Source organism: Balaenoptera physalus, assembly GCF_965194825.1.
Source record: "Balaenoptera physalus genome assembly, chromosome: 20".
NCBI classification, from domain to species: Eukaryota; Metazoa; Chordata; class Mammalia; order Artiodactyla; family Balaenopteridae; genus Balaenoptera; species Balaenoptera physalus.
This window is the reverse complement of record NC_138901.1, coordinates 64,443,902-64,469,185: the sequence shown is the minus strand read 5'-3', so window position 1 is coordinate 64,469,185 and position 25,284 is coordinate 64,443,902. Positions and strand designations below refer to the sequence as shown.

Genomic DNA, 25,284 nt, shown 5'->3' with positions numbered 1-25,284 from the left:
AGCAAGTCGCCCACCCTCTCGGAACTTCCGAGTTCTCCTGTGTGGTGCTCAGAGGCCTTCCTGCTGTGGCCACTGCCATCACTTTTGCTCCCACTGACCCCTGCTCTGGGTGGGGAACTTGGGGGGTGCAGGTGGGACGACTCGGGGGAACCAAGAGCCCCCTGGACACGGGGTCCATGGGGCCTGTGCTTAGGCAGCCAGTTTGCATCTTGATGCACCCAGAGTCCTGCCTACACCACCCCACCTTTGGCCCTCCTGTCACCACGACTGGAGACTCAGCCGAGGCCCCTCTGGGGGCCTCAGTGATTGGCCACCCTGAAACCCTGCTGCTCCGGGAGGGTCCCCGGCCACTGCTGGGAACTTGTAGCTGGGAATCTGAGGCTGTGCTAAGCTGAGATCATTTCTCACATGGCCTTAAACGGAGGCCTTTCTGGAAGAGAGATTCTTTCCCTGAGACTCCAACCAATATCATCTAAAATAGGCTAACTGGTGGCGCCGCCTCCCTCTGAGTGCCCCCAGATCCTTCCTTGCACCCCAATTTTCCCCAGCCACTAAGGGGCCCTCAGGGTGGCGTGGCAGCCCTTAGACACCAGAGGAGGGAGGGTGGGTTTAAGACAAGCTGTGTTCTGAGCTCTGCAGGTCTGGGAGGGTCCTAGAGCTTGGCCAGGGTGTCCACAGCCTCCTGGGCTGCCCTTGGCTTTGTGATCAAGGGCAGGGGCCACCTTTGAAGTCCCACCGAAGCAGCTGGAGGCCAAGCCTGTGTGCCTTTACCCCCTGCTGGTCCTGTAGGAGAGATGGTTGCCTGACTGCATGCCTGCCCTCATGGGGCCTCAGAGGAGCAGGCGAGGGTGGTACGGGCTGGGCTGTGTGGTCCAGAAGAGGGAGCGGCCAGCTCCACCGACTGCCTAGGCAGCAGGTGGCAGTCCTCCTGGGAGATGGATGGAGGCACAAAGGCCCAGGACAGGAAGGAACTAGCTGTGTCTGAACAGCTGAGATCCCAGCGTGCCTGGGGCAGAGATCCCATGGGGCTCAGGGCCAGAGTGTTTCTGTTTCGCAGAGCCAGAGAGCTTGTCAAGGACCAGGACACAGAGAGCCTTGGAAGCCTGGTGTACAAGTCAGGACGGACAGGGTTGCTGCATAACAAGCATCCCACAAAGATCAGCCCCTTAAAACAGGGTTTATCCCTCCCTGGTGCTGTGTGTTGTGACTGGACAGCGGAGGGACTGCTCACTGCAGTCACTCAAGGACCCAGGCTGACAGAAGCAGCCTTCTGAGGGCTGCACATCCCGGGGTGTGGGGGTGGGGGGAGACAGAGGCACCTGGGCTCGCGGAGCTTCTGAAAGCAACACGTCACTTTCACTCAAATTCTGTTGACCAAGGCGGTAGCCATCCTTCCTCCTTTGTGGGGGGAAGTGCACGCTACTATTGACTGAGGAGAAAAGGGAGTATCTGGAGGTGGGCTGACCTTGACCCAACGGGCTGAGGTGGTTCCCATCCTTCATTCCGAGCAAAGTGAGGAGCCTCAGGAGGCCTTGAGTAGAGAAGGCTGAAGTCTCGATGGCTTTACTTTTTAGCTGTTTATCGATCCCATGCAGAGAAGGGCATGAATCCTGAGTGAACAGCCAATGAATCGCTGCAAACTGGACACACTCGTGTCTGACCAGCACTCAGATCAGGAGACGGCATCACCAGCCCCATGTCCCCGTGTCCCCCCAGGCCTGGCCTGCCCAGGATCCGAGCGTCAACTTGTGAACTTCATCCGTGTGGTCTCTCGGGTCCAGCTCTCTGACTTGCCCAGGCCGCGTGCAGCCGGCGCGGGTATTTCCATCGTGCTGTCCATCCGCGCCACCTCTGAGAACATCCCGTCCGTTTATAGCTGGAGGCTTCTACGACCAAGCCTGCCAGGAATGTTCAGGAGCACAGGGTCTGGTGCCAGTGTGTGGCACTCGCATTGGCTGTGTGTCTCGAGGTGGGATTGCCGTGGTCTCATGGTGTTTAAGAAGGCCCCCCCGGACTTGGGGGGGAGGGGAGACCAAGGGTGTGACCCTGGCCAGGGCTGGGGGTCAGGCCCTCGGAATCCAGAAATGTCCCTAGCGCAGTCTTATCTCCCTTGGGACTTGGAAGGTGAAGGTCACACAGAATCAGTGCCTTCAAAATCCCGTGAAGCAAGACCGAGACGTGGGGCTGCATGTTCAGCCCCAAACGGTGACAGCACGTGCTCACGCGCAGGCAGGGAAGGTCGGGTATCTTAACGCTAGAGCTCACCGGTGCCCGGCACACGTGTGGGGAGCACTCCTGAGCCCGTCTGACACTCGGGGAGACCGAGGCCCGCCAGGGGGTCGGCACAGGGCTTCCCGGGGCAACTGTGCTCGGCCGAGCCTCACTCTGCTCCCCAACCCTGGGCGCGTGGGACGAAAGTCGGGGATCATGGCTCACAGGGTCACCTCTCGGGGTGTCATTTCTTAATAGAGGGGCCAAGGGAGGGTGATTCTTTGCCCAAATCGAAGCCAGGAGTACAGGGGTTAGGCCTCGGCTGTTGGAAGACAGGACTCTTTGGGAACCTTACCTGGAGCCACCCCGGCTCTCGAGGCTGGGGGCACCGCAGCGGGGGCCGCATACTGGGCCCGGGCGGGGAGGCCTGGCTCCCAGGCCCGGTCTGCAGCGCTGGTAGACTTGCTCGGTGGGTCCAGGGTGCACATGCCCCTGTCCTGCCGTCTGAGGCCAGAGCAAGGCTCCGCTGAGATCCTTAGGCCTCTGGGCCCAGGCACGGCCCCACCCCCGAGCCCTTCAGGGTTGGTTGTTTTTAGTTTTTATTTTAATAGGCGTGGCTTGGTTGTTCCTCCGGCTGGCCTCCCCCAGCCCTGTGTCTGGGTGACCGAGGTACAGGGTGGTCCCTGAGACCCCTGCTCTTGCGGAAGCGGGCCAGGCACCAGTGGGGGCATCTGGGGAAGCCGGGTGGGCCGGGGGCCGTGGCCAGTCACGAGAAGAAATGCATCTTTGTTGCAAGACACATGTAGGGCTCTTTATGTAAATTGTTTCAGTGCCTCACAGGAAGAAGAAAAATGGGGCTTTGATGTGGGCCGCCTCTCGGCTAGCCGGGTGCGATGTCACTCAGGCGCGTCTGTGGCAGCTTTTATTAAGGAGCTGTCAGCTCTTCTCAGGCCGGAGACCCAGGGGGCTCTCGGGGCAGGAGGAGGCTCGGAGCTGTCTGCCCGAGGCCCAGCATCCACCTCCGAGGGGCAGAGGGGGCCCAGGTGGATTCCCTGGGTACTGTGCCAGGCCCGGTGGGGTCAGTGGGGGTGACCCAGAGTGATGTGGTCCTGATCCCCGCCCTGCAGCCACCGCGTGGCAGGGAACTGGGAGCGGCCCCTGCTCGGGACTGGGGGGCAGGTAGAGAGGAGGTGCTCTAGGCAGGGTCTGCGGAGACGTCTGGCACTGTCCAGCCCCGGGCGATGAGGCCAGAAAGGGTAGCAGGGGCCAGCTTCGGGGCAGGAGGGGAGCCTGGTCTTGTGGATATTGCGGGGTGGGGATCCCCTGGGCTGTGAGCAGGAGAGGGTGGGGTGGTGTGAGTTCCAGGGGGGCCTCGGGGATGTGGGGGGACAGAGGGAGGTGGGGACCAGCGAGGGCCAGAGGGGAGGTCCAGCAGGAAGACAGCACTGCCAGTGAACAGCAGACCTGCCTCCTGACCAGCCAGGGGGACACCAAGACTTGCAGCGCCCAGAAGCCCTCCCGGGGCCCACGGCATCCTGAGCACTTGGGACTTCCCCAGAGAGCCAGGCAGGACCCAAAGCTCTGGGTCCTGGGAAGCGTGTAAACCCTGCTCCGTATCTATGGCAACTCTTTTAACCAGGGCTCGGTTCCACAAACCCCCTTCCTCATTCATTCCAAAAACTCCGAGCTGTTGGTCTTTTTAAAAATCTCAGCTCACTGGAGAAAATACAAAAAATAACCAAGAGTGTAGAGAAGAGAAGTCACCGCCTGGCCCTCTGATGAGAAGATGCTGATGTGGGCACCTCTGTGTGTTTCCGCTCGCTTTTGCCTCCTGCCCTGCACCGGATCGTGAGTGTTTGCCTGGGTCTGTGGAAATAGGGCTGCTGAGGGCTGGGATCTGGGGTCCTGCTGTGCTGTGTGATCTTGCGGGAGTTGGACACACTCTCTGAGCCTTAGTTTCTGCACCTCTGTGGGGAGAGTTTAAGGCGGGTTCTCAAGGCTCCATTCAGAGCCGACATCAGGGGTCTCGGTGTTTCAGCGGCGTGTGGTTCAGTCAGGAGCCCCGACCCCCCCGCCGCCCTGGAGTCTGGGCTCATCCTGTCTCCAGCAAGGGACCCTGGGCAAATCACATTGCCTCTGAACCCCCCCCCCGCCCCCCCGCGTAAGCTGTAGAGTCCGTGATGGTTTTTGGACTTAATATGTACAGAGCTCTTAGCACAAAGCAGGTGCTCAGTCGTGAGGAACTGTCGTTACGGGTGTGACCGGCGGATCAGACCCTCATCTTCCTGCCGCTTGCTGCGGGGTATGGTGGCCGGCCCGCTGACCTCCTCTGGGCTGCGCCGGCTTTGTGGGCCCGCGGCCTTGCGGCCAGGCGGGGTCTGCACTCAGAATGTCCCGTGCTTGGTCTCGTGCTGCTCTGTTGCCATCTGGAGATGAAGGCCTTTTGAGCAGGGCTCCCCATTTTCATTCTGCGCTGGGCCCCTCAGATTACAAAGCTTCTGCTGCTCTTAACGATAGTGTTGCTGGAAACGGGGCGTAGGACGGCCTGGCCGGCACCCCGCGCGGTGCTCCAGGGCTGTGTTTCAGGCAGGGGCGGGCTAGGACGCCCCCTGCCCGGGTCACGCGGAGGCTCAGGCCGGGGGCTGCCCGCGGGGCCGTGGAACCTGCCAAGGGCAGGAGGTCTGGGTGGGAGGTGGGCGGGCCCGGGCAGGGGGGCCTGCCGAGCTGTGGCCAGACACCCTGGGAGGCGGTGGACGACGAGGTCGGAATCGACTGAAACTGAGCCGAGCGCCTGTGAAGAGGCGGACAGGGTGCAGCGCTGGCACCCTCGCCCCGTGGTCCCCTCCCCCCCCTCCGGACGAAGGGAAGGCCCGTGCATCCCCTAGCACCCACCGTGGGGGAGGGCCGGGGCCCAGGCCACCTGGCACCCAGAGGCTGGTGACAGTGCCGGGGCGCAGTCGGCCACCCGCACGTGAAGCAGCTCCGCGGGAGGGAAAAGCGGAAATTAAAGGGCCAAGAAGAAATGACCGCCTGGGGCGGCGCAGGTCTCCCCGGAGGAGCAGGGCATGGGGGGGTATGGGAGGGGTAGTCACTCCTTCCACTGCCTCACCCCCGGAGGGCCGTGTGCCCAGAAAGAAAGGGGTTTCGGGGGAGGCTCTGCCTTCCAACATCCCAGGTTGGCCTCTGTGGGGTGACTCTGGCCTAGCGTGGGCCCCAGGGGGACACTGCCCCATGCCGTGGTGGGGAAACGGACTCCAAGGGGCACCTCTCTGCCCCGGGCACCCAGGAAGCCAGGGGTCCAGGCTGGGGCGACCGGGGACTCCACGAGCTGTAGAAGCCATGGGAGGGGACTGTGGCACCCAGAGTCAAGGGAAGGGCTGCTTCCCGCTGAGGAAGTCCTTCTGCCTTGTGTTTGAGCTGCAGAGGTGGGGACGGGCGCCCCGGGAGGTGTGAGCAGGCCTGGTGTCGGGGCAGCCCCTGCTGGGGACACCTGAGGTCTGATCTCAGCGGAAGAGGGCAGGGCATCGGGAGCCGGCTCTCCCCAAGACGCGGGGGCTGCAGAGTTCTGAGCAGCACGCTGAGGATGGGGACTCAGGTAGGTGAAGGTAATGGGGAGCCATCGAAGGCTCTACAGCAAGGGAGCACCTGAGCCGAGCTTGTGAGAGGCCACATGGGACAGAGGCCGGGAGCAGGGAACCCAGCGTGGAGGTGACGCGAGGCTAGATCTGGGTTGTGGTTGTGAGGAAGTGGAGGGGGGGCCCTGAGGACTTGGGGGCCTCCTCAGAGACACGCCGTGGGGAGACTGGGGCAGAGGACAAGGTCTGTGGAGCGGTGCGGGCGGCCTCAAGGTGCCGTGCATGCGCTGGATCTGGGGGTCTGGAGCAGAGGGAGGTCGGGGAGGGGGGCGGGCTTTGTTCTCAGGAACGGCCGAGCCTGTGGGAGGAGCAAAGTTCACGGGGGAAGAGAAGCCAAAGGCTGGGCCCAAGGGAGGGCGGGCTTTGCCAGGCACTCCAGGACCCTGGAGGGTCCCGTCTCCCTGGGGACAGGCGAGACGAGACCTGTGCCGAGAGGACGAGGGACCTGGAGTCGTGGGGGGAGGCGGCGTCCAGAGCAAGGTCTCGGCCGAGGTCCTCGTCCACCTGCCGGGGGAGGACAGCCCTTCTCCCAAAGGGCGGTGGGGCTGCCAGGCCTCAAGGACAAAGGCAGGCGGGGGCAGGGGAAGGAGCTTGTGGCTGGGAGCTTAATGGCCCCGAAAAAAACCCCATAAAGCTGGAGAATTATGGGGAGACATAAACAGAGCTGTCAGGCATTAGCTGCAGGGAGACGGCTCAGCCTGGGGAAGAGATGCCGGCGGCGGGGCTGGATTCTCGCGTGTGCACAAAAAAGACGGAAGTTATCAAAGGAGGGAGATTAAGAAGCTGCTGCCTCCACGCTCTGGCCGGATCTTTTCTCACGCCCCGGCCAAGGCCCCAGCCACATGCTGACCCTGGGGGCCGGCCCACGTGGCCGGGGGGCAGGGGTAGGGCCTGCCAGTGGGGCGGGGGCCGCCGGGGGCTGCGGGGAGGGGGCCCGGCCCGAGCACGGAGGCGGCGCCAGCCCCACAACCGGTGGCGCTCACACACCCGCCATCTTCATTTTCACCGTTGCTGCTGATGTCATTAGCCAGGCTCTAATGGGCTTAAATTTCACCTTAAACCATCCTCACTGTCCCCACAGATGACAAACGTCCTGCTCTCTCCGGCTCTGCAAAGCTGCCGGGCTGCCGGGCGGGTTCAGCAGGCATGCACCCCTCCCTCATGTGCCCTTCTGGCCCCAGCTAGAAGCTCCCAGGGACCCTGGACCTGTGGACGCTTACAGGTCAGAGGGACTCCCAGGGGTCTCTGGGACAGGGCCCAGGAAAGGGGGCTTCTGGGTGAGCTTTGGAGGCCCTGAGATGACACAGCACGGGGAAGCAGGGGCCCAGGATCCAGGGCCCCTCCCTGTGCCCCTCCATTTCCCAGCCCAGGCGTCATGACGTGTGGTTGTGTGGTTGCAGAGGGGACCCCTGGGACCTTGGGAATGGCCTGCCATGTTTGTTTGTTTTCTAATTTTATTTTTTGCTGCGTTGGGTCTTCATTGCTGCGCGTGGGGTTTTCTTTAGTTGCGGCGAGCGGGGGCTACTCTTCGTTGTGGTGTGTGCGCTTCGCGTTGCGGTGGCTTCTCTTGTTGCAGAGCACGGGCTCTAGGCGCGCGGGCTTCAGTAGTTGTGGCTCTCGGGCTTAGTTGCTCCGCGGCAGGTGGGATCTTCCCAGACCGGGGCTCGAACCCGCGTTCCCTACATTGGCAGGCGGATTCTTAACCGCTGCGCCACCAGGAAAGTCCCGCCTGCCATGTTCTTAAAAGCCTTGAGGAAATCTTATTTTGCTCAGGCTAAAAAAAAGTAGCAATGGCTTTGCTTGGGGCTGGAATTCCACCCACCCACCCGTCTATCCACCCACCCATCCATCCATCCATTCACTCACTCATTCATTCAACAGGCACAAGGCCCACGACCCCCGGCTTGCTCATGTCCATCAAAGGCCTAATTTGCCGTCCTTTTGCACCCATGAGAGAGAACACAGGGTGATCTAAATGCAGTTTATTTGGGAGACAGTCTTTCCGGCGCTGACCCTGTGGGTAAAGGGGGAGTGGCAGGGGAGCTCCGGGGGCTGTGGGGTGTTGTGTGGACCTGCGGGCCCATCCAGTTCTCGAGGGTCAGGTTTGCCTGAAAAGGAGGGGAAAGGAATAAAGATGGAGCTGCCGCAGAGGGAAGGCCAGGACGGGCTGCCTGGGGTTCCTTCTCACGTTTGCGCGTGTCCTGGCCTGTGCCCCGCAGCCTTTGTCTCCACGAGGGGCATGTGCCCGAGGAGGCGGCTGGAGCTTATCCACCAGCCAAGCCAGCCTGGAGGGGCTGCTGCTGGAACCACGCCTTTCCCATGGGAATCTCACGCCCTTCCGGGTACCCGTGGCCCTTCCTCATATGCTGGGAGCTGCGTCCCTCCCACACCCAGACAGTAGCGCCAGGGAGGCCTCGGCCAGAGGGAGGCCGCTGCCCCCCAGGCCTCAGAGTCACACGGCCTCTGCGGTGGGACAGGGAGGGAGGAGAGGCTGGTGCAGGCCTGCAAGGGGTGGGGGGGCGGAGATGGGGGCGGGGGCGGCTCTGAGCCCCTGCGCTGCGCGGCCCCCTGCGCTCGCTGGGCCTCAGACGTGCGATGTGCCGCAGAAGGGCGCTGACCCGCTGGCCACTGTGAGCCAGACTGGAGCTGGTGGACGCGGCAGCCCCTCCGGCTCCAGAGGGCGGTGTCGCCTGGGGGGCTTTGGGGAACCCCGAGGCTGTCACCCGTTCTCCCCACCAGTGTTTGGAACTGGCTGCTGATCTCTGCGGGCGCTTGTGCCTGACACTTCCAGACCCCACCACGGCCCGCAAGGTCTCACGCCACTCGGACCCGGTGAGGGCGAGCCTCCGGGAAGCCCCCTCTGAGCCCCTGCTCCCGCTCGGGTGTGATGTAGGGCCCTTCTGCCCCGCACGTGACCCCTCTGGGCTGGCCAGCGCTGCCTCGGGAACTGAGCCTGAAGCTTGCCCATCCTTGGCCTGACCCACAGCCATGAATTATAATAATAATATTAGCCCTCACGGTACTTTCCTGTCACGGTGCTTCTGCCCCTCACAAGCTGTGCGACTCTGGACAAGTGCCCTAACCTCTCTGTGCCTCTGTTGCCTCATCTGTAAGAGGAGTTAAAAATACGTTGACTGCTGCTTAGAACAGGGCTCTGCACACGTAAGCATCATGTTAGAATTAGCTACGAGGGTGATGATGACAAAGCACTTTCATGTCCGTTTTCTCATTGGGACTTTGCTCAACCCCGTGAGGTGGGCACTTATCACTTGCCCCGTCTTAACGGGTGAGGAAATGGAAGCCCAGAGAGGTGGGGTGACTCACCTGAGGTCACACAGTGAGTCAGCGGCAACCTTGGGTACTCAATGCTCTTTCCAAAGACACGGGAGGCTCTGGTCTGGAAAAAGCAGCCTAGAGAAGGGCGGACACAGGGGCCTTTCTGAGACCTCTTTCCATGGGCCTGGGGCTGCAGGGGCCGCCAGCCAGCTGGCCAAGTCTGTTCCGCCCAACGTGCCAGCTCGGGAACCCAGACGGCTGGGCCCTGCTCCGGCTGGGCACTGCCCGCCGGGCCTCTGCCAGCATGGCAGGCACCCGCTGCTCTTGTCACCCTGAGGAGCTCCCACCTTCTTGGCCGCAGCTCCGTAGCCAGCACTAGGACCAGTCAGGGATTTTCCTGAACTTTCCCTCTGTTATATAAAATTACAGAAATGTTTACCTTTTAGAAGTAGCAGCTTGCTTGTTGGGCCCTGCTCTGCCAGGCCCTGTCCCTTGACACATTGTCCTCTGAGGGACGGACCCCCGCTCCTCCTCACAGCCGGGGAAAGGGAGGCCCAGCCCCACGGCGCACGGGTGGCTCAGCTGGGAATTGGCCCAGCGTTCCTGGACTGGTCCCCATGAGCCGTGCCCTCACAACCCACAGTCTCAGGGCCCCCGGAGCCCAGGGTGGCCTTTGCCTCTAAGTGTTTTGATAATCAAAGGGAAGCACAGTGCTGGTAGAAATGGAGTGGGAAGTTCGGTGACCCACTGACCAGGAGCAGCCCCCGTGAGCCCCGGGCCCCATTTATCAAGGGCCCTGGTGGCGGCAGCTGCCTCCACAGCTCAGGGCTTGACCCAGTCCTGGCTTGTGTGTCCCCAAGGCCGTGCACCAGGAAGCAGGAGGACGTGGCCTTTATGGGGGTTCAGGTGGGGCCTCGGTTTTCTCATCTGTAGGACGAGGGTATGACCCCTCTGCTGTCCACTGCAGGACTCGGCAGCTGGGTTCCTCCCCTCCTGCTGATGGCCCCCGGGCTTCTGCAGTCCAGCAGCTGGAAAGCGGCCGTGCCAGATGGGAGCCCGACACCAGGCGCGCTCTCCAGCCATCCTGCAGAGCCAGCCCGGAGAGCAGATATTTATCCATAGCATAAGTTTTAAATTCTTTTTTTTTTTTTTTTTTGGTTGCTTCGGGTCTTAGTTGCGGCATGCGGGGTCTTTCGTTGCGGCGCGTGGGCTAAGTTGCCCCGCGGCATGTGGGATCTTAGTTCCCTGACCAGGGGTCGGACCCGTGTCCCCCGCATTGGAAGGCGGATTCTTAACCACTGCACCACCAGGGAAGTCCCAAGTTTTAAATTCTTAAGTAGGTGTCACATGCTAACGGTAAAAAAAGAAAACTCGGATCCTCTCTCCTCTTTTGTACAAATGGGGCATCTCTGCACACTTTCTACGCTGCGCTTTTCTCGCCCGACTTGAAGGCGGCACCCTATTCACACACGAAGCCCTTCCTCACTCGTACCCACTGTATGGAATTCCCCACGTGTGTTTCCCGCAGCCCCTTCACAGGGACATTTAGGGGATCTCCGGTCTTTGGCTTTTACAAACGACGCTGCAGTTAACCTGTGCAGACGACTCTGGGCCTGGCTGTAGGCAGGACTGCTGGGTCAGGAGGCATGTCTAGCTTCCATTTGGGTCCAGATTGCCATAAAGCTCTCTAAGAGACCGTACCAGCTTATCCACACATCCCTAACTAGACCAGGGGCAGCTGCTGGCCAGGGGAGATGCAGACGCCGCATCCACACCTGTGCTGGTGGGGCCGAAACAGGTGGTTTCCCCAGAAGAAATACGCCAGGGTCTGGCACGTCTGGGGGCCAGGCCGGGGAGCGCCGGCGTCCAGCCCCTGCAGGCCTGTTCCCTCCTCCGGGGTATGGTCTCTGGGCTCAGTGCTGTCGTCTGTGAAACAAGGGCGATCATGCGACCCAGCCCGCGGGACTGGCGTGAGGATGAAGTCTGTTGGTGAAAGTGCTTATTAGGTCAGCGCCGGGCCCGTGGGGCGGTGAGAACAGTGTGGGTGAGCGCTGTACTCCCAGGACTGCAGCCCCTGGGGCCTATGCTGGGGTCCAGATAGCTTGGCCCCTCGGAAGGGGTCAGGGAAGGGGAGAGTGTTCGGGAACCATCAGGGGAAAGGGTGGGATCACTTTAGCCCAGCTTCCCGCTGTCCCGACGGGGACACTGAGGCCTTGGAGGCCTGGACTTGAAGTGACGGTGGGTTCAGCAGCGTGAGCTGCCCTTTCATCGCTGTGTCGCTGCCAGGAAACAGGGCCGAATTCAGAGTCCCGGGCTTGCCCAGGCCACTGCGGGACCCCAGCTCTGAGACAGAGGGCTCAGGAACGCCGAGCCACAGCCTGGTCCCTGGTCCTGGACGGCCCTCCTCGGACAGGACAGGACCCGGAGCCCCTCGCCGAGCCCGGCCTCCCAGACTCCCAGGCCGGCAGAGACAGACTCGCCTGGGAGCTTGTTAGAATCACCCTCGACCCAGCTCAGCAGACGCCATCTTACTAAGACATGCCCTGCAGCGTAGGACACACATGGGGACTCCAGCCAGGAAACAACCCGCCCGCCCACCGTGGGGGTCAGGACGCAGACCTTAACCCTCAGTCCCGGAGGCCCTGCTCTGTCCCCCCACTTCGCTCCCTGGGAGGTAGAGGTAGAGCAAGGTCCGGCCCTCGCCCCCGTGGATGGCGCTGGAAGCTGCTGCCCCTCGTGAAACCTCCACCGGGCACCAAGCACAGCGTCTCCGCCAGCCTTGCGGCCCCCCCATCAGTGTGGGCTCAGAGCAGGCTCCAGCTGAGGAGCGTGAGGCTCAGAGAGGTGCAGTGAGCTGCCCAAGGCCACCCAGCAGACAGTGTGCAGAGCTGTGTGGCATCAGGACCTAGGTAGTTAGAGTCAGGGTGGGGACGGAGCGGGGGCAGGTGGTAACTCCCGGTGCCCCAAGGCCACACAGCCAGCCACCTGTGAGCCATCACAGTTGGCTGGCCTGGCCAGTGTGAATGTGACATCTCTCTGGAGCTCCGGTCTCGGGAGAAGACTGCCACTCTTCCACCGCAGAGCCAGCCAGGAGGGATTCTCCTGCAGCTTTCCAGAACAAGGCTCTCTGGGTCGGGCTGAGTTAGCTGTGTATAGCTGGGAGAGGCGCTTTCCCCCAGATGCTGAGTGACCCGGAAGCTGGGGTGGGGAGGGAGATCTGGAAGGGTCTGGTTTAGTTGGAGGTGAGGCCCGAGAGGGCTGGGCCTGGGAAAAGGGAAACTAGCCTTTAGCTGCGAGCACAGCTCAAGCTGCGTTTTCTGCGCAGAAAACGGGCAGAAAGTATTCTGTTCACCCTGGGAGAAAAACAGAGTGCTGTTGAGAACGGCTGGATGCTGGACTCAGATAGCTGCCCTCTCCTCATTTTTACCCTCCAGCACCTCCACGTTTCAGGGCTGTGTGGGGGAAAGTCAGCCAGCACGAGGCGGCAGCCGAAAACCAAAGGCAAATATTTTCCATCCTGAGAAGAACGGTCCCAGGCCACCTCCGGATCAGAGCTGGTGGTGTGCTTTCCCCAAAGGCCAGCGCTTCTGGTCACCAGGCGACGTGTCTGGGGGCGCCGCCCAGGATCCACCGCGACCGTGGGAGAGGGGTGTGTGCAGGAGGCCATCCATCCAAGCCACGCCCGGAAATGGAAGCTCCCTTCCAAGCAGAGGGGGCGGCGGAGAAGTCCAGAGCACAAGGTGGCCCCAGCTGTTCATCTGGCAGGGGTCCCCACACCCAGAAGCCAGTCTTGAGATGGAGACCCCCTTTCATATCAAAATAGGAGCTGTCCGTTGTTTGGGCAACGCAAAGCTGCCAGGCCCTGCACGAAGTTGTAGTGTATTTGTCATGACTACAGCTACACGCATGTAAAGAGCAGTGGTACGTGGCCTTGTGACATTTATATTTGGGCTGCAGATGAGGCCCTGCCTGAGACCATCAGTAGGGGCCTGGTGCCTTGGTGGCTGGTTCTGCGGGGGAAGGGGGGGGGCGTGGGTGGGGAGAAGGCAGTGTGACTTCCCTACAGCGCTTCACCACACCAAGCCCCCTGCCCCTTTTTTCTCCCAAGAAAACCAGTTTTCTGAAATTTCCGCAGGAGTGAACCAGGGCCTCACTGTCATCCTTGCGCCCTGGAACAGGGAGGGCCCCCCCCCACCACCACCACGGCCCCTGTCCCGCTCTGCGGCTCAGTCTCCACGTCTGTGAAATGAGAGGTCACGTTGCCTCCTAGAAGGGCAGTTTGAGGGTCAGAAGTACAGTCTACGAAGGCCACAGGAGGGGGCCAGGCACACCGTGCCACGCCGCTGCTATTACACCCACTTCCACCGTCTGAGGGCTACCGAGAACTTTCAAGATCTGAGGGAGGCCCCGGGCCCTGTGTCCAGGCTGGTTGAGGGGAGAAGCCCCTGGAGAACCCCGCTCTGCCCTGCCAGGCCCTGCGTGTGCTCAGGGGGCCCCGCTCTACCCGCAGACTGCCTCCCCTGCAGGCCAGGCTGGGCCTCCCAGCTGGCCCTAGGGTGTCACCAGACCAGCTGTCCTCACATCTGGATTCCACACGCATCCCCCTGCCTCCACCCCGGCTGGCCAGGCTTCCCTCTCTGCAGCAACCCTGGCCACTGGCTGCTTCCTTGGTGTGGGGGTCCCGGGCTCCCCCACCCTTCAGCTAATCCGGGGAGAAATCTGGCCCCCGTTCCCAGCTAGGCCCTTTTCTTTGCTGCCACTGGGCCAGGCAGCTCCCGGCGGGAAGGCCCTTTCCCTCTCTTCCCAGCCCCTGCCCTCCAGTACCCCCCTCTGTTCTGCAGCGGTTTTCTCTCGCCCCCCCACCTCGTTCAGGAGGGAGGTGGTCGGGGGTGGTCTGTGCTTGGGGGTCTCCAGGATTGGGCCTGAGCAGAGTCTGCAAAATGTCAAGTGACTGATCCAGTGGAAGCCCTCAGGGGTTCCTGGGTTCAGGCAGCTCCTTTGGGGCTAAGGACAGGCTGGGGTTTGGATGGGTGGCCTCTTGGAGAGCAGGGTAATGGGAGTGGATGTGAACTTCCTGTGCCTCAGGCCTCTGAGCTGCCTGAGGGGTCTGAGCTGCTGGGCCTCCTGGGGAAGGGGCCGGGAGGGAGGGGCGAGGGTGGGCCTGAGGGAGGGCGAGCCCGGGAGGAGGCCCCGGTGCGCCCTGGCCCGGCCCGGCGGGTCTGCCTTGAAGGTGCGGGTGTGCAAGGCCGCTGCTGTGTCAACGGTGTGTGTGTTTGGAGCGGCTTAGGGAGGGGGCTGCAGATGGGGCAGGCGGCGCACCACTTGGCGCCGCCGCTGCCGGAGGGTCCGCGGGTTAGAAGCGCCAGCTTCCTTGATGACTGAAGAAGGGTGAGTGTTGAGGAGAGAAGGGCGAAATCCAGAGGGGGCTTGGCGCCCCGGCCCGGCCGCTCCGCGTCTGCGGAGGGAGAGCCGAGCCGCCTCGCCGCCCAGGCGAGCGCGGAGGGAGGCGAGGGGACGAGCGCGCCGGGCTCCCCGCCCCCAGCCCAGCCGGTTCCAATATTTCGCAGAAAGGCACGCGGCTGCTAATCGGTCCTTTCCAGGCTGAGATTCCGCCGCGCGATGCCCGCGCAGGGGCGGGGGCCGCGGGCTGGGGGAGGCGCTCGGAGTCCGGAGCCGCTGAGCGAGGTGAGGAGCCCGCGTCCTCGGCTGCTGGGGGGGGCGGGGGGGGGAGGCGGGCGCGCAAACCCGAGAGGCTGGGATGGAAAGGGGAGCAGGTTAAAAATAACCGTCTCCGGCTGGGAAGCTCGCGCGCGCTCTCTCGCCTCGTTCGGTGCCAGAGGACTCCAGGGGAGGTGGCGTTGGGGAGGGCAGAGCGGGATTCCCCCTTCTCGGCGGGCGGGGTGCCCGCCTGCGCGCCGCGGCTGCACGTGTGCGGGGCCGCGCGCCCGAGCCCCCGCGCCCGGCCGGGGCGCCCCCTCCCCGGGACCGGGCGCAGCTGGCGGCGGCAGCCCCGCCCGCAGCCTCGCGCTGCCGAGGGAAGCTTCGCTCCATTATTCATTATTTACGAGCGTTAATAGGTTTGAGGCGCGGGGGTGGGGGCGAGGGCGCGGTGGGGACCGAGGCACCGGGGGCCGGGGTGCGGAGGGGTGGCCGGGCGGCGGCGCCACCGTGAGGAGGGGGTCTCCGCCTGGGCCGCGGTGCTCGGGGCGCACCTCTCCGCCCGGCTTCTCTCCGCCGGCGCCGGGGCAGCGCGGGGCGCCGGGAGGGGAGTGCGGGCCTTTGATTTTGCACGTCGCCGTCTGTCCTTTGCGTCCTCGCCCTTCCCAGAGCGCGGGGAGGGGGTGCGGGCCGTACGCCCCGCCCTGCGCGCCCCTCGCGGCGGCCGCCGCGTCCCCGACGCGGCCCGGGCCTCATTTATCATCATCTTTGGTCAAGTGGAGTGTGCAAGGAACAGCTGCTTCACTCGGCTGACTTCCGAGGGCGGCTACAGCGGGAATCAGGGAGATGAATGATGGGGGCTGGAGGGGCGCAGCCCCCGGGGTCCCAGCGCGGGCAGAAGGGAGGCGCGCGGCGTCCACCTCGCCTCCGCCTCGTGGCGGGAAGAGCGCCCCTTCCTTGCTCCCGGCGCCTCCGATCGCGGGACCGCGGCCGGGGGCGCCCCAGGAGGGGCCCACGCGCGTCTGGCGGAGCCCGAGGTCGCCGCGACCTTGCTGGGGTCAGCGGGTTGGGCGGCGGAGGCGGCGGCGCGGCGTCTTTGGTGGCGCTTTCCGGATTGGCGCAGAGGCCGGGAAACCGGGCGGGGGCGGGCGGGGGGAACACAAATAGAAGGTGAAATTTTACCTGCCCCTGAGGGAGTCCTGCGGATTTTCTCCCGGCAGCGGCAGGCGCTCTGCCTTTGTCTTACACGCCTGAAACATCTGTTGCAGGGGGGCGGCGAGGCCGCAGACGCCCCCGCACACCCCGCGCGGCTCCCCATCCTTGTCCCCATCCCCCGCTCGGCCGGCGCCGGGCTCCTGAGGCGCGTTAACCCTGCCGGCGCTGGGGCACACGCCGGCCGCCCGCGCTCCCGGGCTGCGTGGGAGCCGCGAGTGCGGGGGCGGAAGGGTTAACGGCCGAGGCGCAGACCCTAACTGTCAGACCCGGGCCCCGCTTCGTTTCAATTACCCTAAGTAGAGGCTGAATGCGCAATTAACGGAGTCAGCTTGCCAACTGGAAAGCCGGCCCGCTTTCGCGTTGAGAATACTCCACCAGCTGACTCGGACTAAGCAATTTCCTTCTCTCGCTCCTTTCCTCTCTCTCTCTTCTAACCCCCCTCCCTCTTTTTCTCTCTCCTTAATAATAAAATTATACCAAGCAGTTTGCGGTGTGGCAGGCGGCCAGAAAAGCGTTTCTTTAAACGCCGCCGTCTCACAATTAGGCAGCAAGAGGATTTGACACGCCGTGGCGGCCTGACAGGCCGCTTCCTCCCCTGGGGGCTGGGGGCGGGAGGGGGCGCCGATTCCCCAGCTCCCCCAGGTGGAGCGGGGCTGGGAGGGGCTGTCAGCATGCTGCAGAGAGGGAGGGGGTGTCAGAGGCAGAGAAGGGAGGGGGGAGGCTTCCGCCCGGGCTGAGGAAGGGGGGCGTTCTCTGACCCCTGGGAAACTGGGTGTCCAGGAGGAGGATCTGGGCCCCCACTTTTGGCCTCCAGCTCAGAGTTCATCTTCTGGTGGACAGAGGGGCCATTCTGGGGCACAGAGCTGTAGAGGGATCTCAGCCCTGCTGGGCCTCCTGGACAAGTCACTGCCTCTCTCTGGGCTTCCAGTAACGCTCTGCAAAACGAGGGGGGGAGGTTTGACCTCCAGTATGCTCTGCAGAAAGTGGCTTCTGGCGGCTCACTGCTCTTAGCAGCTGGCCCTGTTGGCCGGGCGATAGAGGGGGATGCCGGCGCCCCTGTCAGAAACAAGTCGGAGACCCCACTCCAGCTCTGGCCACAGACCAGTGGGCCTCCCAGAGTGGGGGAGAGTGGCCCTTCCCCGGGAGCAGTGATGCAGGCAGCTGACAAATGGGGGTGACTTTGCAGGATTGCCAGGGATTGGTACCATGAGGACAGCGGGCATTTGACCATTGGCTGCAGCAGCCAGGCCACCTGAGGTGGGGGAGGGGCGGTAACTGCAGCCACCCCACCTGCTCAGTCCTCCCGCCCCCACCCTCACTCAGGCCGCTCCTCCCATAGGGCGGCCCCCTCCTTCCAGCCTGCCCTGGCCACCTCCTCTCCCCGCCCCCAGAGCCTCGCCTGTGTCTGCCTCAGAAGGGCAGGAGCCATTGCATTTTCCTGTGTATCCTCAGCGCCCAACTTGGCCCCTGCGTAGGCTGTAGGCTAAGTAGAGATGGGCTTGACAAGCGAGTGGGCTCGGGCACAGAGGGCTGTGACCCAGGGGGCTGTGGAGGGCAGAGCATAAGCTCCATCTTCCCTTCCTGGTTGGCTGTTGCACGTGTCCTGGCCTCCAGGCCTGTCATCAGTCGTCAGGGCTGTGTTGAGGGTCAGGTAACACACCCTGACCCATCTGTTCATCCATCCACCCATCCAGGCAGCATTTAATAGGCAGCTACTTGGGGCAGTTTCTAGGCTTAGAGCCTAGGCCCCAACAGATGAAGCCCCTGCCCTCATCAGGCTGCTTTCCAGTGAGGGATGCACAGGTGAACCGGCTGATTAGACCATTAATTACGTAATTACCACTGATGAGGGCCACCAGGGACCCAGCAACGTGGAAGGTGGGGCGGAGCTCTCAAGGAGGCTATGAGCGCCTCTGTGGGCCTGGGGCCTCCCACCGCCCAGCCTTTGCAGCCCCCATCGCTCTGGCCCCATGGGACCGCCGCCGCCCAGCACCGCCCTCCCGCAGGCCCCCAGTGCTTCCCCTTTGGTTCCATCCAGAGCTTAACTGGTTCGTGCTGGCCTCAGGGCTTCTCCCAGAGGCCAGGGAGAGTTCGGGGGGCGGTGCTTCTGCTGTCACTCCTTCACACCAGGCATCCCCCAGGTGCCCAACAAGGCCCTGCCTCACTCGGGCCAAGTGCCATCTGCATTTGACACCAGGAGCTTGTGAGCAAATACAGCCTGCAGACCAGTTCTCTTGATCTCCGGGGTGTTAAAGTTTTTACTTGGTTGATAACATTTTAAAAAAAATTTTATGAAGTCTAGTTGATTTACAATGTTGTATTAATTTTTGTTGTACAGCAAAGTGATTCGGTTATACCTATATATATCTTTCATATTCTTTTTCTTTATGGTTTATCAAGGATATTGAATATAGCTCCCTGTGCCATACAGTAGGACCTTGTTTATCCATCCTATGTATATACTAGTTTGCATCTGCTAATCCCAAACTCCCAATCCATCCCTCCCCCATCCGCACTTACCCTTTGGCAACCACAAGTCTGTTCTCTATGTCTGTGAGTCTGTTTCTGTTTTGTAGACATGTTCATTTGTGTCATATTTTAGATTCCACGTATAAGTGATATCGTATGGTGTTTGTCTTTCTCTTTCTTGCTTAGTATGATAATCTCTAGGTCCATCCATGTTGCTGCAAATGGCATTATTTCATTCTTTATGGCTGAGTAGTATTCCTTTGTATATATGTACCGCATGTTCTTTATCCATTCATCCGTCTATGGACATTTACGTTGTTTCCATGTCTTGGCTATTGCGAATAGTGCTGCTGTGAACATAGCGGTGCGTGTGTCTTTTCGAATTATAGTTTTGTCCGGATATATGCCCAGGAGTGGGCTTGCTGGATCATATGCCCAGGAGAGGGCTTGCTAAACTATTTTTAGTTTTTTGAGGAACCTCCATACTGTTCGCCACAGTGGCTGCACCAATTTACATTCCCACCAACAGTGCAGGAGGGTTCCCTTTTCTCCACACTCTCCATCATTTGTTATTTGTAGACTTTTTAGTGATGGCCTTTCTGACTGGTGTGAGGTGGTACCTTGTTGTAGTTTTGATTTGCATTTCTCTAATAATTAGTGATGTTGAGCATCTTTTCATGTGCCTATTGGCCATCTGTATGTCTTCTTTGGAGAAATGTCTATTTAGCTCTTCTGCCCAGATAACATTTTTTAAAATGAGAGATTCCTCCTTCTGTAAAACACTCCGAGGCTCTGGCATGCTGGGCCCTCCTTCCCACCGGCAGCAATCAGCCAGAGCAGTTTACCTCCTTCCTCACCCTTCAGGGGTGCGTTACTGCCAGGCCCGAGGGAGATCTTCTTTGTCAAGTGAATGAGGAGGAGCTGTAGCTACAAGCCCCTCACCCCCACCCAAATGTGCTCTGTACCTCCACTCGACCTTGTTCTGGATATTTTCATAATGTGACATTTTATTTATTTTTCAACAAGTAGACTTTGGATTTTATTTATTTATTTATTGGCTGCACCACGCAGCATGGAGGATCTTAGTTCCCCAACCACAGATCGAACCTGTGCCCCTTGCAGTGGAAGCGTGGAGTCTTAACCACTAGACCACCAGGGAAGTCCCATGTGACATTTTAATTTATTTATTTTTGGCTGCATTGGGTCTTCGCTGCTGTGCGCGGGCTTTCTCTAGTTGCGGCGCACAGGCTTCTCACTGCGGTGGCTTCTCTTGTTGCAGAGCAGGGGCTCTAGGCGCGTGGGCTTCAGTAGTTGTGGCTCACGGGCTCTAGAGCGCAGGCTCAGTAGTTGTGGTGCACAGGCTTAGCTGCTCCGCGGCTTGTGGGATCTTCCCGGACCAGGGCTCGAACCCGTGTCCCCTGCATTGGCAGGCGGATTCTTAACCACTGCACCACCAGGGAAGTCCCCCATGTGACATTTTAAACAATATACATTCAACAAACAGTTATTGTTCAGGGACTTGGGGATATGGCTGCGAACAAAACAGGCAAAATCCCTGCTTTTGTGGAACTTCCTTTCTAAAGAGGAGAGGCAGTAATAAAGCCAGCCAGCCACATGACTTGTTACCTTGGAGAAGTGGGCGGGCCGGGGGGGGGGCGTGGAGTGTGAGTTTCAAACAGTGGTTAGGGTCGGCCACCTGAGAAGGTGACGTGAGCAAAGGCTTGGAGCCCAGGGAGCCATGTGATACCTGAGAATGGTGTTCCCAGTGGAGGAAAAGGCAGTGTAAAGGCCCTGAGGCTCAGGGAGGTGCCACACCGACCACCAGCTTGGCACCTTGGTACATCCTCTTTCCCGGGAAGTCATGGTGGGTGGGGCACACGGGGTGTCAAGGACAAGGCTGGGGTGAGAGGTTAGGCTCTCTCCTTGCCTTCTTTGCCTCCCCTGAAAGCCAGCAAACAGATCCTCTGTCATCTGCAGTGTGCAGTCACCTGCAAGACCAGCGGGGCATGGAGAAGCCCCCCATGCCAGCCTCTGGACCAGCTCCTTCACCTTGAAACTGTGGGCCACTGATCCCAGCCCTCTTAGCTGTCTGCATCCAGCACCACCCCCGTTTTCTTTTCCTCATTTGACAGAGCTGGGGAGTGGTGGATAAAATGGCAACCACTGTCCACAAGAGACTGACGGGTGTGGAGCCGATAGCAGGGTGGGCCCCCCGCCGGCCTGACAGCCTCCCCCGGAGGGCTCGTGAATGCCAACAGCTCGGCTGCGCTGATCCTTGCTGCCCCACACCTCACGGCGGGGAGGGGGCTGGCTAGCCATCTGCCCTCACCCCCTGGACCGTGGGCCCCTCCGGCTCAGCTGACCCTCACATCCCAGAAACTGCACTGTGGGGCAGGGGTGAGGCGGCCGGGCTGAGAGTTCTGCAGGCGGCGCCCGGATGGTGCCCAGGACGGCGGCGATGCCCGGGGCGGGGCAGCGCGTCCTCCTGGTGGGTTGACCCTGAGGGGAGGCTCTTGTTCTGGGGGCTTAGTAGGTCTTGGCTGTCTCCGCCGCTGGGTCCTTGGAAGAGGCAGCGTTGGTGGGCTTCGAGGGAAGGCTTTCCAGACAACTGGAGAGGCCAGAAGCCTCTGCCTCCCATTCAAACATCCTCCAAAGAGCCCTGAGACCTCCCCCTGCCCCGGGGTCCCTAGCCTCAGCTAAGGAGCCCGGCTGTCTAACTGCTTCTCCCCCTCTCACCCCATAACTTGTGTGAATATTCAGGACCTCCAGCCCTGCAGAGAGTGGTGTGCTGGACCCTTGTGGGGTTCTCCCGTGGGTGCCTGTGAACGAGGATGGCTGTTGCCCACAGAGGGTGGTCTTGAGAGGCCGTACTTTGGGGTGGGGGCTGCCTTGTTCTCTGGGATTCCTTATGCCCGGGATGGGCCCCCTCTGCCCCAAGCTGACCTCTCCCGGTGCCTGGCCCAAGGACCCTACCTGTCCCAGAGGCCTGGGGGCCCTGGGCTGTCTTGTCTTGGGGAGTCCTTGGAAACACCCCTTCCCCCCATTTAGGCCAGGCCCTTGGGATTCAAAATAGACCCCACAGAATAGCAGTAAGCCTGACTAACGATTGATCATTTTCATCAAGGTGTCCTATTTAGTATTCATCACCCACAGCACATGGGGAGGCGCAAGGTGGTCCCACCATTCCATTCCTCCCAGGACACCCCCATCCCCGGCCTCCTGACCCAGGTAACTTTCCCCTCCTTGCTTGTTCCCAGGCCTTGAGTGGGTTGGGTTTTAAAGTTTTTTCCCTGCAGCTGCAAATCAGAAAACCAGGTCATAAAAGAACCTTGGGTGGGTGAGTGGGATGGAGCCAGTGGGCCCCAGGGCCCCCGCTGGGGAACCGAAGCTTCCCTCTCGCCCCCTCCCTCCCCGGTCCCCGCGGGAGCTACAGCGGCTCCGGCCCACGCTGGGCCCATTTCCCTGACCGGGGGCCTGGCCCTGGGGGCTAGAGAGGCTGTGGGCCCAGTGAGTTCTCTCTGAGGCTGCCCAGGGGACAGCAGTGCCCCCGAGTAGATTCCCTACAGTTGGGTGGGGCCCGACCCGGCTTCTGGGGCCACGCAGGTTGCAGAGGGGACCTGGGCACCCCCCTTTCCTTGCCGTGCTCCAAGGGGCCTTCCTCTAAAGCGGGAATTCTTGGTGAGGGCCGTCCACGCCGCTGCGGCACCCATCACGAGGAACTGCCCCGTGGGTGGCTCACACGCGGGTCCTGGCCCCTCTGAGCCTCCCCTTTCTCTGTAAAAGGGCAGAACAGTCAAAGCAGTGAGTGTGCAGACGCGGGGTGGGCAGGCACCGCGGGCAAGGCTGCCCCCGCCCCCCACCCCAACGGGTCCCGCAGTGCCTGTGCGGGGACCGCAGAGCCGTGCTCTTTGCCTGAAAACACGGCTGAGCCCTGGTTCACCTGCTGCCGAAGGCCTTCGGGGGCTGATGGCCTCGCGCCTGGGGCCTGAGGGTGTCTGTGGGGCTTGTCACGCCCCCTTTCACGGCCAGGGGAGCAGGGAGACCCGTCGCTGAGCTCGAGGAGTCCCGGGGCACGGGGTGGGCCCTGCGGCCTGGCCCAGCTTTGCGCCGTGTTTCTCCCTGGACCAGGGGCCTGGGCAGGCCAGCTCGCAGGAGTCAGCAGGGAAGCACTGGCGGATCTGGAGCTCAGGACTGACTTCCTCCTCCCTTCTTTCTTTTCTCTTCTTCCTTCTTCCTTCCCTCCCAGTTTGGCTAGAACTTGAGATGTGGCCTTGACCAAGTGTCTGGGAGAAGGGGGAGGGGGAGGCTGGTCTGGCCCAGGAGTCCCGTGAAGGTATGTTACTGGGTGCCCTCCCCTGCCCCCCACCCCTTCTCTCTCTAGCAGAACAGAGGCCAGACCCCCAGCCTGCACCCCTCTGCCGCCACCTCTCCTCCCGGGTTCAGAGGTCACCATCTCTCTGCCAAGGGTACCTATTTCCATCCCCCTCCTGGTGCCGCCCACCCCAGCTCTCAGCCTGCCTCTCTCCCGCCTGTCCTTTTCTAGTGCTCTTGAAAACTAATCATAATCATAATAATTAATAACAACAGAGCCCGTGGCAGGCCTGAGGCAGCTCTTAAAGAGGCCGAGCCCCATTTTCTCCTGGCAGAGCTGGCGGGGCCTGGGACCTGGTGGCTCTGAGAGGTGGCCTTTGTTCCTGCACCCCTCCCCTCCCTGTGCCTGGGGTCAGAGGTGGTGCTGGGGTGGCATTTTTGCGTGCCTTCTCCACCAGCCGCTGGGCTTCTCGTATTTTAATTGAACTGTCTTTTCTTAGAGATAGATGCTTTCACCACGTCCAGCTGCTCCTGTGTATTGGAAAACCCGCTGTAATACGGCTCGGCAAAATTAAAAGATGCAGCAGCTGGACTGATTAAACAGGGAAGGGGACACTGGTCAGAGCACTTTTTAAATAATGTTTCTGGTAATGCATTTTCAGAGAATGCGAAAAAATATTAAAAAAAAAAAAAGCTGTAGAAATGTTAACGATATCCACAAGATACTCAGCGGGAAATGAGAGCGATCTGGGACTAATAAAAGCCGAAATGTAATTTGTGCAGATATACGACGCGCAGCCTTCAGAGTGGGCCTCGGTTTGCGAATTCCGGGCTCATCAGCGAGGCCAGGGAGGGCAGAGCAGAGCGCGGGGACCGCGGCTGACCCCGCCTGCCCGCAGGGGACACCCTGAGCAGAGGCCTCCACCTGCCAGCTCAGGCCTGGGCCGCAGGGAGTGCCCGTGTGCGCTGCCCGAGGGCAGGAGGAGCCCCATGGGGGAGGTGCAGGGCTGCCCACCTGGCGGGGAGCCACCCCAGAACCAAGGCTGGGTCACAGCAGGCACCTCCTGTCGTGTTTGATTCCAGCTGCCAGGATGGACTAAAGTGGGTCAGAAGGGGGGCTCCTCCGTGTCGGGGCACCTTTGATGAGCCAGGGAGAGGCCATGGCCATGGGGCTGTGACCCGCCCTGTGGGCAGGGGCCGAGCCCTCTCCAGGGTCATGGGCTTCAAGTCCCTGAGTCCGGGCAGCTGACTGCCAAGGGCAGGGAGGTTGGCCTGGGCTGTGCTGACGGGGCTCCTGGGGTCGCCCGGCTGCCCCAGGCTTGACCCCTCCCTGGTCAGCACCCCGCTCCACCCCCCCGGCCACCGCATGAGGAGGGCATGGAGGTGGGATCTGGGTGAAGAAGGGGTGAGCTGCACCTCTCGGGGGAGCCCCTGTCTCCCTCCACGTGTGCCTTCCCCCCGTTCTGTGCCCCCCCCCAGAGCCCTGGAGGCTCGTAGCCCATGGCGAGCCACCCCTTCCTCTTTGGGGTTGGGAACGGGCACTGCGAGGTCCCCTGTGCCCTCCTGGGGGGCTGGGCTCTGCAGGCGAGCGTGGTGTGCGTAAACCTCGTGCCCGGGGACGCAGGCTGCCGCCAGCCCTCGCCGTGAGGACTCCTGAGCCTGGGGCATCCTTGCTCCTTCCTCCCTCCTCCGAGGGTCTTGTGGGGGGGGGAGGGGGAGGGGCAGGGGGACCATTAGCCCGGACGCTGCAGCCGGCCTGTTACGTGAATCCAGTTCTGCCCTGAAGGCCCCCCCACCCCCACTCCAGGGTCATTTCCTGACCCCCGATCCTGCTTTGGGGCAGGTCGGACCCTGTGCGCAGTGGCCCCTAAAATCATAAACAGATGGGCTCTCGGCCTGGCCCTGACCCCGTGCAGGCCCCGCCCACCCAGGAGGCCCAGGGCTGCCGCTCACGTGGAGGGACTGAAGCCCTGTCCCCCATCAGCATGCACTGCCTCTCTCTGGGCCACGTAATCTGTTTATGCACCTACGATATCAAAAATAGGAGGCAGGTGCCGCCGTCCTGCGTTCCTGGGAGTCGAGGAGGGGACATTTTATGCCTACAGTGGCTCGGCAGCCCCTAATCAGCGTCTGCTGGAAGGAACAGACAGATTCCAGATGGCATAGCAGTGATGGAGGAGGTGTGTTTGTGTGTGTGTGTGTGTGTGTGTGTGTGTGTGTGTGCGCGCGCGCGCCAGGCCTTGGTGAGTGGCTTCTGGGGCAGGGGCAAGCTGTCCCCAGCCCCCCGCACGCTGGGTCACGCCTGAACACTGCTGCGCTGGGGCTAGCTTACGGGATCCAGCAGCCCCAGGGGACCAGGGGAGCGGGAATTGCCCTGCTAAATGATTTTGAAATGGCAGGGAAGGGCTGTGGTGGAGGGAGGGGGGAGCCGGCCGGGTGGGGGGGCAGCTCCCCAGTGACCTGGCGCCGGGCAGCCGGGTCGCACCTCCCTCCTCGCTGGCCTCCCTGT

The 25,284-nt window shown here is 61.8% G+C and overlaps 1 protein-coding gene and 1 long non-coding RNA gene across 6 annotated transcripts in view; one reads left to right on the top strand and one right to left on the bottom strand.

Moving 5' to 3' along the window:
* RAI1 (retinoic acid induced 1) overlaps positions 1–25,284 on the top strand; it is a 106,934-nt gene that overhangs the window by 66,497 nt on the left and 15,153 nt on the right. The window contains exon 3 of one of the 5 annotated variants that reach the window (XM_082441321.1): positions 24,820–24,955. The exons of the other annotated variants lie outside the window; for them this stretch is intronic. The gene's annotated coding sequence lies outside the window, so the exon portion shown is untranslated. The remainder of the gene's footprint in view (positions 1–24,819; positions 24,956–25,284) is intronic. 5 annotated transcript variants of the gene reach the window in all.
* Positions 7,349–23,758, bottom strand: LOC309650221. The gene is made up of 3 exons (XR_014257453.1): positions 15,963–23,758; positions 9,171–9,257; positions 7,349–7,954 (listed from the first exon to the last, which is right to left on the bottom strand). It is a non-coding gene; the product is annotated as an uncharacterized lncRNA (long non-coding RNA).